The sequence below is a fragment of the Procambarus clarkii genome, unplaced genomic scaffold, assembly GCF_040958095.1.
Source record: "Procambarus clarkii isolate CNS0578487 unplaced genomic scaffold, FALCON_Pclarkii_2.0 HiC_scaffold_1975, whole genome shotgun sequence".
In the NCBI taxonomy this organism is placed as follows: domain Eukaryota; kingdom Metazoa; phylum Arthropoda; class Malacostraca; order Decapoda; family Cambaridae; genus Procambarus; species Procambarus clarkii.
In genome coordinates this window covers 2278-20329 of record NW_027190997.1, presented here as the reverse complement: position 1 = coordinate 20329, position 18052 = coordinate 2278, and the positions used below count along the sequence as shown (strand labels likewise).

The 18052-nt window shown below is 42.2% G+C and overlaps 1 long non-coding RNA gene and 7 other non-coding genes across 8 annotated transcripts; all 8 read right to left on the bottom strand.

The window, feature by feature from the left end:
* Positions 1-854: 854 nt before the first annotated feature.
* On the bottom strand, positions 855-9137 carry LOC138362539 (uncharacterized). Its single transcript, XR_011227749.1, has 4 exons — positions 9051-9137; positions 6318-6509; positions 3578-3769; positions 855-1031 (listed from the first exon to the last, which is right to left on the bottom strand). It is a non-coding gene; the product is annotated as an uncharacterized lncRNA (long non-coding RNA).
* Positions 1136-1328, bottom strand: LOC138362544 (U2 spliceosomal RNA). Its single transcript, XR_011227753.1, has one exon. It is a non-coding gene; the product is annotated as a U2 spliceosomal RNA (small nuclear RNA).
* Positions 3875-4067, bottom strand: LOC138362547 (U2 spliceosomal RNA). The gene has a single exon (XR_011227757.1). It is a non-coding gene; the product is annotated as a U2 spliceosomal RNA (small nuclear RNA).
* LOC138362543 (U2 spliceosomal RNA) lies at positions 6614-6808 on the bottom strand. The gene has a single exon (XR_011227752.1). It is a non-coding gene; the product is annotated as a U2 spliceosomal RNA (small nuclear RNA).
* Positions 9138-9347: 210 nt separating the features above from the next.
* Positions 9348-9541, bottom strand: LOC138362546 (U2 spliceosomal RNA). Its single transcript, XR_011227756.1, has one exon. It is a non-coding gene; the product is annotated as a U2 spliceosomal RNA (small nuclear RNA).
* Positions 9542-12080: 2539 nt separating this feature from the next.
* On the bottom strand, positions 12081-12273 carry LOC138362541 (U2 spliceosomal RNA). Its single transcript, XR_011227750.1, has one exon. It is a non-coding gene; the product is annotated as a U2 spliceosomal RNA (small nuclear RNA).
* Positions 12274-14820: 2547 nt separating this feature from the next.
* On the bottom strand, positions 14821-15016 carry LOC138362542 (U2 spliceosomal RNA). The gene has a single exon (XR_011227751.1). It is a non-coding gene; the product is annotated as a U2 spliceosomal RNA (small nuclear RNA).
* A 2544-nt stretch (positions 15017-17560) lies between these two features.
* On the bottom strand, positions 17561-17754 carry LOC138362545 (U2 spliceosomal RNA). Its single transcript, XR_011227755.1, has one exon. It is a non-coding gene; the product is annotated as a U2 spliceosomal RNA (small nuclear RNA).
* Between the last annotated feature and the right edge of the window lie 298 nt (positions 17755-18052).

Genomic DNA, 18052 nt, shown 5'->3' with positions numbered 1-18052 from the left:
CATTGACGTATATATTACAGGTGAATGTGTGCATCGAATGCTCGATTGAAGTATATAAATACACATTGTTAGTGTGTATTGAGGTAAATGATGGATTGTAAAGCTAATCAAGACACTGGAATTCACTTTGAGGCTAGTGGCTGGCCGGCTGGCAGGCAAGCGTGGAAGTGGCAAACGATCGTTGAGTTGCCGTGTAAAACCACACCAAAGCAACACCTCCCTCCATCTCAAGTCGAATTTCGTCTTTATTACGCATTGGTACATTCCAGCAATGGTAAATTAAATAGATAAACGTCTAATCTTGATGTATGTATGAATATAATTTCGCCGTCAGAGCCGACTAAGGAATTCCGAGTGATATACACACACACTCCTCCCTCCCTCCCTCCCTCCCTCACAAGGGAGAGTGAGTAATTCTGTAAAAAAAAGAAGAGCATGCCAACAATGGGTAACTATTATAGTTAGGTTCTCGATCATAGTAAACCCGTTGATTTAGAGTTTATTTGCACAATGACTACGTCATATTAGATGCCATTTAAATACCAAATCCAGTTCTCCACTAAATGCAGACACAAGTCTAACACTATTCAACCCATCTCTACCAGCCTTTTCATAACAAACCACTAAGCTATCTAAACCAGTTTCCACACTTATATAAATAGAGAAAAACTTCACCCTATATAACCTATCTCAGAAAACAAACAAAATCAATTAATATTGCACTAACTGGCAACCCCCCCCCCATTCATAAAATCAACTTCTTTCCTTCCACACCAACCATCGTATTTCTTTGCTCGCACATAATCTTTAATCTAAAGTTATTAAATGATATTACTCACCTCACTCTCCTTCTTTCTCCTTCTTTCTCCTTCCTTCCTTCCTTCCTTCCTTCCTTCCTTCCTTCCTTCCTTCCCTCTAACTCGTTGCAGTTGTTCAGCTTCGACCCATCAAACCCGGACTCGACTGACTCACTTCTGCTGCTCGTTCCAAGGCTTTTTCCTCATACGATGTTGGCTGGTGTGAAGTAATTACTGCAATTCAAATTAACACGATTCATTAATGTACATAACCAATTAACATAATCGTCTCCTACTTGATTTTGACTAGTTGATAGGGTTGTTTTTGGTCTCCCCGAAGGGAGTGGACCGATCCCAGAGGTACTGCAATACCGGGCCGATCCGCGGCAAAGGTGGAGCAAGCTCCTAGCACTTCGCCATGTTGCAAAAATCAGTTTAATATCGAGGATCCCACATGGGGATCGTATCAGATATTAAGCTGATAAGAACAGATACTACACTTTGATCTTAGCCAAAAGGCCGAGAAGCGATAGGATGCATGGTTGCTCTGCAACACCAGGCAACAATTGCGGCTAGAAACCACGTAGCGAGTTTCAATTGCAAAAAGGGCATGTGATTATCGTTGAGTACTATTCGAATTCAAGCATACATATAAACGCCATGCAGTAAAGGCTTTAACCATTTCTTACCTGATCATGAATTTATATATATATGCAAATTCATGATATTACATGGTTTCATTCATGAGTAGTGAATATGTAACTGGCGGCAAAGTGGTAAACAGACTCGCGTGGCGTTTCACGAATTCGCTCCTGGCCAGGGAGTATAGCGCTTAACTCTAATACATAAACCTCCATTTGTCATGTGTCTTAAGGTAGCTACAGCTTTTGAAAAAGTACAATAACGAATTAAAAGTGCAAGGGGCCTGTTACGCCAACGCTCGTCAAAAAATATAAATAGGAGACGTTCTCTCTCTGATACCATAACAGAAAAACGAACAGCACTATTACACGCCAACTATTCCATTTTGTATATATATCACGACTTTTTCACATCTAACACTTTGCTTGATACATCGTTTCACAAACCGGAGACGAGGCGAAGCGAGGCAGGGCTGGTGGCGAGAGGCTAGAGGCTAGAGGCGAGAGGCGAGAGGCGAGAGGCGAGAGGCGAGAGACGAGAGACGAGAGACGAGAGACGAGAGACGAGAGACGAGAGACGAGAGACGAGAGACGAGAGACGAGAGACGAGAGACGAGAGACGAGAGACGAGAGACGAGAGACTAGAGACTAGAGACGAGAGACGAGAGACGAGAGACGAGAGACGTGACGTGATGCCATGCCATGCCATGCCATGCCATGCCATTCAATGCCTTGTGATTCAATACATGCAGTTCAATGCGATGCGATGCAATGACATGCGATTCGATGCCATGCGAGGCGAGGCGAGGCGATGCATCATCTAACATAACGGGATTCCCTGGAAAACGACTCTGTTGTTGAATGAACAACAAAGTTAGATATAAGAAGATGTAAGTAATTCGAGAAGTCTGAGTACTGTAGGTACTATAGCAAATTCATTGCTTAATATATGTGAATGTGTAAGGAATCCATCCATCGCTTTTACCGAGTATACAAATACTCGGTCATTGTTGGTGTTTAGGGAGGTAAATGAAGTATTGCAAAGCTAATTACGAAACTAGCTTTCACAATGACATTTGGTGGTTGGTCCTTTGCAAATTATAGTAGATTCTATATCAATTTATTCGTTATTTTACGTGAATGAATGTGTGCCTGCTAAATAAAGAATGTAAATATACGTCGGTGGTGTTTAGAGGGGTGAATGAAGCATTTGAAATCTAAATAGGAAACTAGCATTCAAATGGAGAGGGGTGAGAGTGCAGGTGCGCTTGAACTTGGGTGGGTTCTGGGTTTCATTGACGTATATATTACAGGTGAATGTGTGCATCGAATGCTCGATTGAAGTATATAAATACACATTGTTAGTGTGTATTGAGGTAAATGATGGATTGTAAAGCTAATCAAGACACTGGAATTCACTTTGAGGCTAGTGGCTGGCCGGCTGGCAGGCAAGCGTGGAAGTGGCAAACGATCGTTGAGATTGCCGTGTAAAACCACACCAAAGCAACACCTCCCTCCATCTCAAGTCGAATTTCGTCTTTATTACGACATTGGTACATTCCAGCAATGGTAAATTAAATAGATAAACGTCTAATCTTGATGTTATGTATGAATATACGTTCGCCGTCAGAGCCGACTAAGGAATTCCGAGTGATATACACACACACGTCCTTCCCTCCCTCCCTCCCTCCCTCACAAGGGAGAGTGAGTAATTCTGTAAAAAAAGAAGAGCATGCCAACAATGGGTAACTATTATAGTTAGGTTCTCGATCATAGTAAACCCGTTGAGTTAGAGTTTATTTGCACAATGACTACGTCATATTAGATGCCATTTAAATACCAAATCCAGTTCTCCACTAAATGCAGACACAAGTCTAACACTATTCAACCCATCTCTACCAGCCTTTTCATAACAAACCACTAAGCTATCTAAACCAGTTTCCACACTTATATAAATAGAGAAAAACTTCACCCTATATAACCTATCTCAGAAAACAAACAAAATCAATTAATATTGCACTAACGTGGCAACCCCCCCCCCCATTCATAAAATCAACTTCTTTCCTTCCACACCAACCATCGTATTTCTTTGCTCGCACATAATCTTTAAATCTAAAGTTATTAAATGATATTACTCACCTCACTCTCCTTCTTTCTCCTTCTTTCTCCTTCCTTCCTTCCTTCCTTCCTTCCTTCCTTCCTTCCTTCCTTCCCTCTAACTCGTTGCAGTTGTTCAGCTTCGACCCATCAAACCCGGACTCGACTGACTCACTTCTGCTGCTCGTTCCAAGGCTTTTTCCTCATACGATGTTGGCTGGTGTGAAGTAATTACTGCAATTCAAATTAACAACGATTCATTAATGTACATAACCAATTAACATAATCGTCTCCTACTTGATTTTGACTAGTTGATAGGGTTGTTTTTGGTCTCCCCGAAGGGAGTGGACCGATCCCAGAGGTACTGCATACCGGGCCGATCCGCGGCAAAGGTGGAGCAAGCTCCTAGCACTTCGCCATGTTGCAAAAATCAGTTTAATATCGAGGATCCCACATGGGGATCGTATCAGATATTAAGCTGATAAGAACAGATACTACACTTTGATCTTAGCCAAAAAGGCCGAGAAGCGATAGGATGCATGGTTGCTCTGCAACACCAGGCAACAATTGCGGCTAGAAACCACGTAGCGAGTTTCAATTGCAAAAAGGGCATGTGATTATCGTTGAGTACTATTCGAATTCAAGCATACATATAAACGCCATGCAGTAAAGGCTTTAACCATTTCTTACCTGATCAATGAATTTATATATATAATGCAAATTCATGATATTACATGGTTTCATTCATGAGTAGTGAATATGTAACTGGCGGCAAAGTGGTAAACAGACTCGCGTGGCGTTTTCAACGAATTCGCTCCTGGCCAGGGAGTATAGCGCTTAACTCTAATACATAAACCTCCATTGTCATGTGTCTTAAAGGTAGCTACAGCTTTTGAAAAGTACAATAACGAATTAAAAGTGCAAGGGGCCTGTTACGCCAACGCTCGTCAAAAAATATAAATAGGAGACGTTCTCTCTCTGATACCATAACAGAAAACGAACAGCACTATTACACGCCAACTATTCCATTTTGTATATATATCACGACTTTTTCACATCTAACACTTTGCTTGATACATCGTTTTCACAAACGCGGAGACGAGGCGAAGCGAGGCAGGGCTGGGTGGCGAGAGGCTAGAGGCTAGAGGCGAGAGGCGAGAGGCGAGAGGCGAGAGGCGAGAGACGAGAGACGAGAGACGAGAGACGAGAGACAGAGACGAGAGACGAGAGACGAGAGACGAGAGACTAGAGACGAGAGACGAGAGACGAGAGACGAGAGACGAGAGACTAGAGACTAGAGACGAGAGACGAGAGACGAGAGACGAGAGACCGTGACGTGATGCCATGCCATGCCATGCCATGCCATGCCATTCAATGCCTGTGATTCAATACCATGCAGTTCAATGCGATGCGATGCAATGACATGCGATCGATGCAATGCGAGGCCGAGGCGAGGCGATGCTCATCTAACATAACGGGATTCCTGGAAAACGACTCTGTTGTTGAATGAACAACAAAGTTAAGATATAAGAAGATGTAAGTAATTCGAGAAGTCTGAGTACTGTAGGTACTATAGCAAATTCATTGCTTAATATATGTGAATGTGTAAGGAATCCATCCATCGCTTTACCGAGTATACAAATACTCGGTCATTGTTGTGTTTAGGGAGGTAAATGAAGTATTGCAAAGCTAATTACGAAACTAGCTTTCACAATGACATTTGGTGGTTGGTCGCTTTGCAAATTATAGTAGATTCTATATCAATTTTATTCGTTATTTTACGTGAATGAATGTGTGCCTGCTAAATAAAGAATGTAAATATACGTCGGTGGTGTTTAGAGGGGGTGAATGAAGCATTTGAAATCTAAATAGGAAACTAGCATTCAAATGGAGAGGGGTGAGAGTGCAGGTGCGCTTGAACTTGGGTGGGTTCTGGGTTTCATTGACGTATATATTACAGGTGAATGTGTGCATCGAATGCTCGATTGAAGTATATAAATACACATTGTTAGTGTGTATTGAGGTAAATGATGGATTGTAAAGCTAATCAAGACACTGGAATTCACTTTGAGGCTAGTGGCTGGCCGGCTGGCAGGCAAGCGTGGAAGTGGCAAACGATCGTTGAGTTGCCGTGTAAAACCACACCAAAGCAAACACCTCCCTCCATCTCAAGTCGAATTTCGTCTTTATTACGCATTGGTACATTCAGCAATGGTAAATTAAAATAGATAAACGTCTAATCTTGATGTATGTATGAATATAATTTCGCCGTCAGAGCCGACTAAGGAATTCCGAGTGATATACACACACACTCCTCCTCCCTCCCTCCCTCCCTCACAAGGGAGAGTGAGTAATTCTGTAAAAAAAAAGAAGAGCATGCCAACAATGGGTAACTATTATAGTTAGGTTCTCGATCATAGTAAACCCGTTGATTTAGAGTTTATTTGCACAATGACTACGTCATATTAGATGCCATTTAAATACCAAATCCAGTTCTCCACTAAATGCAGACACAAGTCTAACACTATTCACCCATCTCTACCAGCCTTTTCATAACAAACCACTAAGCTATCTAAACCAGTTTCCACACTTATATAAATAGAGAAAAACTTCACCCCTATATAACCTATCTCAGAAAAACAAACAAAATCAATTAATATTGCACTAACTGGCAACCCCCCCCCCCATTCATAAAATCAACTTCTTTCCTTCCACACCAACCATCGTATTTCTTTGCTCGCACATAATCTTTAATCTAAAGTTATTAAATGATATTACTCACCTCACTCTCCTTCTTTCTCCTTCTTTCTCCTTCCTTCCTTCCTTCCTTCCTTCCTTCCTTCCTTCCTTCCTTCCCTCTAACTCGTTGCAGTTGTTCAGCTTCGACCCATCAAACCCGGACTCGACTGACTCACTTCTGCTGCTCGTTCCAAGGCTTTTTCCTCATACGATGTTGGCTGGTGTGAAGTAATTACTGCAATTCAAATTAACACGATTCATTAATGTACATAACCAATTAACATAATCGTCTCCTACTTGATTTTGACTAGTTGATAGGGTTGTTTTTGGTCTCCCCGAAGGGAGTGGACCGATCCCAGAGGTACTGCAAATACCGGGCCGATTCCGCGGCAAAGGTGGAGCAAGCTCCTAGCACTTCGCCATGTTGCAAAAATCAGTTTAATATCGAGGATCCCACATGGGGATCGTATCAGATATTAAGCTGATAAGAACAGATACTACACTTTGATCTTAGCCAAAAGGCCGAGAAGCGATAGGATGCATGGTTGCTCTGCAACACCAGGCAACAATTGCGGCTAGAAACCACGTAGCGAGTTTCAATTGCAAAAGGGCATGTGATTATCGTTGAGTACTATTCGAATTCAAGCATACATATAAACGCCATGCAGTAAAGGCTTTAACCATTTCTTACCTGATCAATGAATTTATATATATATGCAAATTCATGATATTACATGGTTTCATTCATGAGTAGTGAATATGTAACTGGCGGCAAAGTGGTAACAGACTCGCGTGGCGTTTCACGAATTCGCTCCTGGCCAGGGAGTATAGCGCTTAACTCTAATACATAAACCTCCATTTGTCATGTGTCTTAAGGTAGCTACAGCTTTTGAAAAGTACAATAACGAATTAAAAGTGCAAGGGGCCTGTTACGCCAACGCTCGTCAAAAAATATAAATAGGAGACGTTCTCTCTCTGATACCATACAGAAACGAACAGCACTATTACACGCCAACTATTCCATTTTTGTATATATATCACGACTTTTCACATCTAACACTTTGCTTGATACATCGTTTTCACAAACCGGAGACGAGGCGAAGCGAGGCAGGGCTGGGTGGCGAGAGGCTAGAGGCTAGAGGCGAGAGGCGAGAGGCGAGAGGCGAGAGGCGAGAGACGAGAGACGAGAGACGAGAGACGAGAGACGAGAGACGAGAGACGAGAGACGAGAGACGAGAGACGAGAGACGAGAGACGAGAGACGAGAGACGAGAGACGAGAGACTAGAGACTAGAGACGAGAGACGAGAGACGAGAGACGAGAGACGTGACGTGATGCCATGCCATGCCATGCCATGCCATGCCATTCAATGCCTTGTGATTCAATACCATGCAGTTCAATGCGATGCGATGCAATGACATGCGATTCGATGCCATGCGAGGCGAGGCGAGGCGATGCATCATCTAACATAACGGGATTCCCTGGAAAACGACTCTGTTGTTGAATGAACAACAAAGTTAAGATATAAGAAGATGTAAGTAATTCGAGAAGTCTGAGTACTGTAGGTACTATAGCAAATTCATTGCTTAATATATGTGAATGTGTAAGGAATCCATCCATCGCTTTTACCGAGTATACAAATACTCGGTCATTGTTGGTGTTTAGGGAGGTAAATGAAGTATTGCAAAGCTAATTACGAAACTAGCTTTCACAATGACATTTGGTGGTTGGTCGCTTTGCAAATTATAGTAGATTCTATATCAATTTTATTCGTTATTTTACGTGAATGAATGTGTGCCTGCTAAATAAAGAATGTAAATATACGTCGGTGGTGTTTAGAGGGGTGAATGAAGCATTTGAAATCTAAAATAGGAAACTAGCATTCAAATGGAGAGGGGTGAGAGTGCAGGTGCGCTTGAACTTGGGTGGGTTCTGGGTTTCATTGACGTATATTACAGGTGAATGTGTGCATCGAATGCTCGATTGAAGTATATAAATACACATTGTTAGTGTGTATTGAGGTAAATGATGGATTGTAAAGCTAATCAAGACACTGGAATTCACTTGAGGCTAGTGGCTGGCCGGCTGGCAGGCAAGCGTGGAAGTGGCAAACGATCGTTGAGTTGCCGTGTAAAACCACACCAAAGCAACACCTCCCTCCATCTCAAGTCGAATTTCGTCTTTATTACGCATTGGTACATTCCAGCAATGGTAAATTAAATAGATAAACGTCTAATCTTGATGTATGTATGAATATAATTTCGCCGTCAGAGCCGACTAAGGAATTCCGAGTGATATACACACACACTCCTCCCTCCCTCCCTCCCTCCCTCACAAGGGAGAGTGAGTAATTCTGTAAAAAAAAAGAAGAGCATGCCAACAATGGGTAACTATTATAGTTAGGTTCTCGATCATAGTAAACCCGTTGATTTAGAGTTTATTTGCACAATGACTACGTCATATTAGATGCCATTTAAATACCAATCCAGTTCTCCACTAAATGCAGACACAAGTCTAACACTATTCAACCCATCTCTACCAGCCTTTTCATACAAACCACTAAGCTATCTAAACCAGTTTCCACACTTATATAAATAGAGAAAAACTTCACCCTATATAACCTATCTCAGAAAACCAAACAAAATCAATTAATATTGCACTAACTGGCAACCCCCCCCCCCATTCATAAAATCAACTTCTTTCCTTCCACACCAACCATCGTATTTCTTTGCTCGCACATAATCTTTAATCTAAAGTTATTAAATGATATTACTCACCTCACTCTCCTTCTTTCTCCTTCTTTCTCCTTCCTTCCTTCCTTCCTTCCTTCCTTCCTTCCTTCCTTCCTTCCCTCTAACTCGTTGGCAGTTGTTCAGCTTCGACCCATCAAACCCGGACTCGACTGACTCACTTCTGCTGCTCGTTCCAAGGCTTTTTCCTCATACGATGTTGGCTGGTGTGAAGTAATTACTGCAATTCAAATTAACACGATTCATTAATGTACATAACCAATTAACATAATCGTCTCCTACTTGATTTTGACTAGTTGATAGGGTTGTTTTTGGTCTCCCCGAAGGGAGTGGACCGATCCCAGAGGTACTGCAATACCGGGCAGATCCGCGGCAAAGGTGGAGCAAGCTCCTAGCACTTCGCCATGTTGCAAAAAATCAGTTTAATATCGAGGATCCCACATGGGGATCGTATCAGATATTAAGCTGATAAGAACAGATACTACACTTTGATCTTAGCCAAAAGGCCGAGAAGCGATAGGATGCATGGTTGCTCTGCAACACCAGGCAACAATTGCGGCTAGAAACCACGTAGCGAGTTTCAATTGCAAAAGGGCATGTGATTATCGTTGAGTACTATTCGAATTCAAGCATACATATAAAACGCCATGCAGTAAAGGCTTTAACCATTTCTTACCTGATCAATGAATTTATATATATATGCAAATTCATGATATTACATGGTTTCATTCATGAGTAGTGAATATGTAACTGGCGGCAAAGTGGTAAACAGACTCGCGTGGCGTTTCACGAATTCGCTCCTGGCCAGGGAGTATAGCGCTTAACTCTAATACATAAACCTCCATTTGTCATGTGTCTTAAGGTAGCTACAGCTTTTGAAAAGTACAATAACGAATTAAAAGTGCAAGGGGCCTGTTACGCCAACGCTCGTCAAAAAATATAAATAGGAGACGTTCTCTCTCTGATACCATAACAGAAAACGAACAGCACTATTACACGCCAACTATTCCATTTTTGTATATATATCACGACTTTTTCACATCTAACACTTTGCTTGATACATCGTTTTCACAAAACCGGAGACGAGGCGAAGCGAGGCAGGGCTGGGTGGCGAGAGGCTAGAGGCTAGGCGAGAGGCGAGAGGCGAGAGGCGAGAGGCGAGAGAACGAGAGACGAGAGAGCGAGAGACGAGAGACGAGAGACGAGAGACGAGAGACGAGAGACGAGAGACGAGAGACGAGAGACGAGAGACGAGAGACGAGAGACTAGAGACTAGAGAACGAGAGACGAGAGACGAGAGACGAGAGACGTGACGTGATGCCATGCCATGCCATGCCATGCCATGCCATTCAATGCCTTGTGATTCAATACCATGCAGTTCAATGCGATGCGATGCAATGACATGCGATTCGATGCCATGCGAGGCGAGGCGAGGCGATGCATCATCTAACATAACGGGATTCCCTGGAAAACGACTCTGTTGTTGAATGAACAACAAAGTTAAGATATAAGAAGATGTAAGTAATTCGAGAAGTCTGAGTACTGTAGGTACTATAGCAAATTCATTGCTTAATATATGTGAATGTGTAAGGAATCCATCCATCGCTTTTACCGAGTATACAAATACTCGGTCATTGTTGGTGTTTAGGGAGGTAAATGAAGTATTGCAAAGCTAATTACGAAACTAGCTTTCACAATGACATTTGGTGGTTGGTCGCTTTGCAAATTATAGTAGATTCTATATCAATTTTATTCGTTATTTTACGTGAATGAATGTGTGCCTGCTAAATAAAGAATGTAAATATACGTCGGTGGTGTTTAGAGGGGTGAATGAAGCATTTGAAATCTAAATAGGAAACTAGCATTCAAATGGAGAGGGGTGAGAGTGCAGGTGCGCTTGAACTTGGGTGGGTTCTGGGTTTCATTGACGTATATATTACAGGTGAATGTGTGCATCGAATGCTCGATTGAAGTATATAAATACACATTGTTAGTGTGTATTGAGGTAAATGATGGATTGTAAAGCTAATCAAGACACTGGAATTCACTTTGAGGCTAGTGGCTGGCCGGCTGGCAGGCAAGCGTGGAAGTGGCAAACGATCGTTGAGTTGCCGTGTAAAACCACACCAAAGCAACACCTCCCTCCATCTCAAGTCGAATTTCGTCTTTATTACGCATTGGTACATTCCAGCAATGGTAAATTAAATAGATAAACGTCTAATCTTGATGTATGTATGAATATAATTTCGCCGTCAGAGCCGACTAAGGAATTCCGAGTGATATACACACACACTCCTCCCTCCCTCCCTCCCTCCCTCACAAGGGAGAGTGAGTAATTCTGTAAAAAAAAGAAGAGCATGCCAACAATGGGTAACTATTATAGTTAGGTTCTCGATCATAGTAAACCCGTTGATTTAGAGTTTATTTGCACAATGACTACGTCATATTAGATGCCATTTAAATACCAAATCCAGTTCTCCACTAAATGCAGACACAAGTCTAACACTATTCAACCCATCTCTACCAGCCTTTCATAACAAACCACTAAGCTATCTAAACCAGTTTCCACACTTATATAAATAGAGAAAAACTTCACCCTATATAACCTATCTCAGAAAACAAACAAAATCAATTAATATTGCACTAACTGGCAACCCCCCCCCCCATTCATAAAATCAACTTCTTTCCTTCCACACCAACCATCGTATTTCTTTGCTCGCACATAATCTTTAATCTAAAGTTATTAAATGATATTACTCACCTCACTCTCCTTCTTTCTCCTTCTTTCTCCTTCCTTCCTTCCTTCCTTCCTTCCTTCCTTCCTTCCTTCCTTCCCTCTAACTCGTTGCAGTTGTTCAGCTTCGACCCATCAAACCCGGACTCGACTGACTCACTTCTGCTGCTCGTTCCAAGGCTTTTTCCTCATACGATGTTGGCTGGTGTGAAGTAATTACTGCAATTCAAATTAACACGATTCATTAATGTACATAACCAATTAACATAATCGTCTCCTACTTGATTTTGACTAGTTGATAGGGTTGTTTTTGGTCTCCCCGAAGGGAGTGGACCGATCCCAGAGGTACTGCAATACCGGGCCGATCCGCGGCAAAGGTGGAGCAAGCTCCTAGCACTTCGCCATGTTGCAAAAATCAGTTTAATATCGAGGATCCCACATGGGGATCGTATCAGATATTAAGCTGATAAGAACAGATACTACACTTTGATCTTAGCCAAAAGGCCGAGAAGCGATAGGATGCATGGTTGCTCTGCAACACCAGGCAACAATTGCGGCTAGAAACCACGTAGCGAGTTTCAATTGCAAAAGGGCATGTGATTATCGTTGAGTACTATTCGAATTCAAGCATACATATAAACGCCATGCAGTAAAGGCTTTAACCATTTCTTACCTGATCAATGAATTTATATATATATGCAAATTCATGATATTACATGGTTTCATTCATGAGTAGTGAATATGTAACTGGCGGCAAAGTGGTAAACAGACTCGCGTGGCGTTTCACGAATTCGCTCCTGGCCAGGGAGTATAGCGCTTAACTCTAATACATAAACCTCCATTTGTCATGTGTCTTAAGGTAGCTACAGCTTTTGAAAAGTACAATAACGAATTAAAAGTGCAAGGGGCCTGTTACGCCAACGCTCGTCAAAAAATATAAATAGGAGACGTTCTCTCTCTGATACCATAACAGAAAACGAACAGCACTATTACACGCCAACTATTCCATTTTTGTATATATATCACGACTTTTTCACATCTAACACTTTGCTTGATACATCGTTTTCACAAACCGGAGACGAGGCGAAGCGAGGCAGGGCTGGGTGGCGAGAGGCTAGAGGCTAGAGGCGAGAGGCGAGAGGCGAGAGGCGAGAGGCGAGAGACGAGAGACGAGAGACGAGAGGACGAGAGACGAGAGACGAGAGACGAGAGACGAGAGACGAGAGACGAGAGACGAGAGACGAGAGACGAGAGACGAAGACGAGAGACTAGAGACTAGAGACGAGAGACGAGAGACGAGAGACGAGAGACGTGACGTGATGCCATGCCATGCCATGCCATGCCATGCCATTCAATGCCTTGTGATTCAATACCATGCAGTTCAATGCGATGCGATGCAATGACATGCGATTCGATGCCATGCGAGGCGAGGCGAGGCGATGCATCATCTAACATAACGGGATTCCCTGGAAAACGACTCTGTTGTTGAATGAACAACAAAGTTAAGATATAAGAAGATGTAAGTAATTCGAGAAGTCTGAGTACTGTAGGTACTATAGCAAATTCATTGCTTATATATGTGAATGTGTAAGGAATCCATCCATCGCTTTTACCGAGTATACAAATACTCGGTCATTGTTGGTGTTTAGGGAGGTAAATGAAGTATTGCAAAAGCTAATTACGAAACTAGCTTTCACAATGACATTTGGTGGTTGGTCGCTTTGCAAATTATAGTAGATTCTATATCAATTTTATTCGTTATTTACGTGAATGAATGTGTGCCTGCTAAATAAGAATGTAAATATACGTCGGTGGTGTTTAGAGGGGTGAATGAAGCATTTGAAATCTAAATAGGAAACTAGCATTCAAAATGGAGAGGGGTGAGAGTGCAGGTGCGCTTGAACTTGGGTGGGTTCTGGGTTTCATTGACGTATATATTACAGGTGAATGTGTGCATCGAATGCTCGATTGAAGTATATAAATACACATTGTTAGTGTGTATTGAGGTAAATGATGGATTGTAAAGCTAATCAAGACACTGGAATTCACTTTGAGGCTAGTGGCTGGCCGGCTGGCAGGCAAGCGTGGAAGTGGCAAACGATCGTTGAGTTGCCGTGTAAAACCACACCAAAGCAACACCTCCCTCCATCTCAAGTCGAATTTCGTCTTTATTACGCATTGGTACATTCCAGCAATGGTAATTAAATAGATAAACGTCTAATCTTGATGTATGTATGAATATAATTTCGCCGTCAGAGCCGACTAAGGAATTCCGAGTGATATAACACAACACACTCCTCCCTCCCTCCCTCCCTCCCTCACAAGGGAGAGTGAGTAAATTCTGTAAAAAAAAAGAAGAGCATGCCAACAATGGGTAACTATTATAGTTAGGTTCTCGATCATAGTAAACCCGTTGATTTAGAGTTTATTTGCACAATGACTACGTCATATTAGATGCCATTTAAATACCAAATCCAGTTCTCCACTAAATGCAGACACAAGTCTAACACTATTCAACCCATCTCTACCAGCCTTTTCATAACAAACCACTAAGCTATCTAAAACCAGTTTCCACACTTATATAAATAGAGAAAAACTTCACCCTATATAACCTATCTCAGAAAACAAACAAAATCAATTAATATTGCACTAACTGGCAACCCCCCCCCCCATTCATAAAATCACCTTCTTTCCTTCCACACCAACCATCGTATTTCTTTGCTCGCACATAATCTTTAATCTAAAGTTATTAAATGATATTACTCACCTCACTCTCCTTCTTTCTCCTTCTTTCTCCTCCTTCCTTCCTTCCTTCCTTCCTTCCTTCCTTCTCTTCCTTCCTCTAACTCGTTGCAGTTGTTCAGCTTCGACCCATCAAACCCGGACTCGACTGACTCACTTCTGCTGCTCGTTCCCAAGGCTTTTTCCTCATACGATGTTGGCTGGTGTGAAGTAATTACTGCAATTCAAATTAACACGATTCATTAATGTACATAACCAATTAACATAATCGTCTCCTACTTGATTTTGACTAGTTGATAGGGTTGTTTTTGGTCTCCCCGAAGGGAGTGGACCGATCCCAGAGGTACTGCAATACCGGGCCGATCCGCGGCAAAGGTGGAGCAAGCTCCTAGCACTTCGCCATGTTGCAAAAAATCAGTTTAATATCGAGGGATCCCACATGGGGATCGTAATCAGATATTAAGCTGATAAGAACAGATACTACACTTTGATCTTAGCCAAAAGGCCGAGAAGCGATAGGATGCATGGTTGCTCTGCAACACCAGGCAACAATTGCGGCTAGAAACCACGTAGCGAGTTTCAATTGCAAAAGAGGCATGTGATTATCGTTGAGTACTATTCGAATTCAAGCATACATATAAACGCCATGCAGTAAAGGCTTTAACCATTTCTTACCTGATCAATGAATTTATATATATATGCAAATTCATGATATTACATGGTTTCATTCATGAGTAGTGAATATGTAACTGGCGGCAAAGTGGTAAAACAAGACTCGCGTGGCGTTTCACGAATTCGCTCCTGGCCAGGGAGTATAGCGCTTAACTCTAATACATAAACCTCCATTTGTCATGTGTCTTAAGGGTAGCTACAGCTTTTGAAAAGTACAATAACGAATTAAAAGTGCAAGGGGCCTGTTACGCCAACGCTCGTCAAAAAATATAAATAGGAGACGTTCTCTCTCTGATACCATAACAGAAAACGAACAGCACTATTACACGCCAACTATTCCATTTTTGTATATATATCACGACTTTTTCACATCTAACACTTTGCTTGATACATCGTTTTCACAAACCGGAGACGAGGCGAAGCGAGGGCAGGGCTGGGTGGGCGAGAGGCTAGAGGCTAGAGGCGAGAGGCAGAGGCGAGAGGCGAGAGGCGAGAGGACGAGAGACGAGAGACGAGAGACGAGAGACGAGAGACGAGAGACGAGAGACGAGAGACAGAGACGAGAGACGAGAGACGAGAGACGAGAGACGAGAGACGAGAGACTAGAGACTAGAGACGAGAGACGAGAGACGAGAGACGAGAGACGTGACGTGATGCCATGCCATGCCATGCCATGCCATGCCATTCAATGCCTTGTGATTCAATACCATGCAGTTCAATGCGATGCGATGCAATGACATGCGATTCGATGCCATGCGAGGCGAGGCGAGGCGATGCATCATCTAAACATAACGGATCCCTGGAAAAACGACTCTGTTGTTGAATGAACAACAAAGTTAAGATATAAGAAGATGTAAGTAATTCGAGAAGTCTGAGTACTGTAGGTACTATAGCAAATTCATTGCTTAATATATGTGAATGTGTAAGGAATCCATCCATCGCTTTTACCGAGTATACAAATACTCGGTCATTGTTGGTGTTTAGGGAGGTAAATGAAGTATTGCAAAGCTAATTACGAAACTAGCTTTCACAATGACATTTGGTGGTTGGTCGCTTTGCAAATTATAGTAGATTCTATATCAATTTTATTCGTTATTTTACGTGAATGAATGTGTGCCTGCTAAATAAAGAATGTAAATATACGTCGGTGGTGTTTAGAGGGGTGAATGAAGCATTTGAAATCTAAATAGGAAACTAGCATTCAAATGGAGAGGGGTGAGAGTGCAGGTGCGCTTGAACTTGGGTGGGTTCTGGGTTTCATTGACGTATATATTACAGGTGAATGTGTGCATCGAATGCTCGATTGAAGTATATAAATACACATTGTTAGTGTGTATTGAGGTAAATGATGGATTGTAAAGCTAATCAAGACACTGGAATTCACTTTGAGGCTAGTGGCTGGCCGGCTGGCAGGCAAGCGTGGAAGTGGCAAACGATCGTTGAGTTGCCGTGTAAAACCACACCAAAGCAACACCTCCCTCCATCTCAAGTCGAATTTCGTCTTTATTACGCATTGGTACATTCCAGCAATGGTAATTAAATAGATAAACGTCTAATCTTGATGTATGTATGAATATAATTTCGCCGTCAGAGCCGACTAAGGAATTCCGAGTGATATACACACACACTCCTCCCTCCCTCCCTCCCTCCCTCACAAGGGAGAAGTGAGTAATTCTGTAAAAAAAAAGAAGAGCATGCCAACATGGGTAACTATTATAGTTAGGTTCTCGATCATAGTAAACCCGTTGATTTAGAGTTTATTTGCACAATGACTACGTCATATTAGATGCCATTTAAATACCAAATCCAGTTCTCCACTAAATGCAGACACAAGTCTAACACTATTCACCCATCTCTACCAGCCTTTTCATAACAAACCACTAAGCTATCTAAACCAGTTTCCACACTTATATAAATAGAGAAAAACTTCACCCTATATAACCTATCTCAGAAAACAAACAAAATCAATTAATATTGCACTAACTGGCAACCCCCCCCCCCATTCATAAAATCAACTTCTTTCCTTCCACACCAACCATCGTATTTCTTTGCTCGCACATAATCTTTAATCTAAAGTTATTAAATGATATTACTCACCTCACTCTCCTTCTTTCTCCTTCTTTCTCCTTCCTTCCTTCCTTCCTTCCTTCCTTCCTTTCCTTCCTTCCCTCTAACTCGTTGCAGTTGTTCAGCTTCGACCCATCAAACCCGGACTCGACTGACTCACTTCTGCTGCTCGTTCCAAGGCTTTTTCCTCATACGATGTTGGCTGGTGTGAAGTAATTACTGCATTCAAATTAACACGATTCATTAATGTACATAACCAATTAACATAATCGTCTCCTACTTGATTTTGACTAGTTGATAGGGTTGTTTTTGGTCTCCCCGAAGGGAGTGGACCGATCCCAGAGGTACTGCAATACCGGGCCGATCCGCGGCAAAGGTGGAGCAAGCTCCTAGCACTTCGCCATGTTGCAAAAAATCAGTTTAATATCGAGGATCCCACATGGGGATCGTATCAGATATTAAGCTGATAAGAACAGATACTACACTTTGATCTTAGCCAAAAGGCCGAGAAGCGATAGGATGCATGGTTGCTCTGCAACACCAGGCAACAATTGCGGCTAGAAACCACGTAGCGAGTTTCAATTGCAAAAAGGGCATGTGATTATCGTTGAGTACTATTCGAATTCAAGCATACATATAAACGCCATGCAGTAAAGGCTTTAACCATTCTTACCTGATCAATGAATTTAGATAGTATATGCAAATTCATGATATTACTGGTTTCATTCATGAGTAGTGAATATGTAACTGGCGGCAAAGTGGTAACAGACTCGCGTGGCGTTTCACGAATTCGCTCCTGGCCAGGGAGTATAGC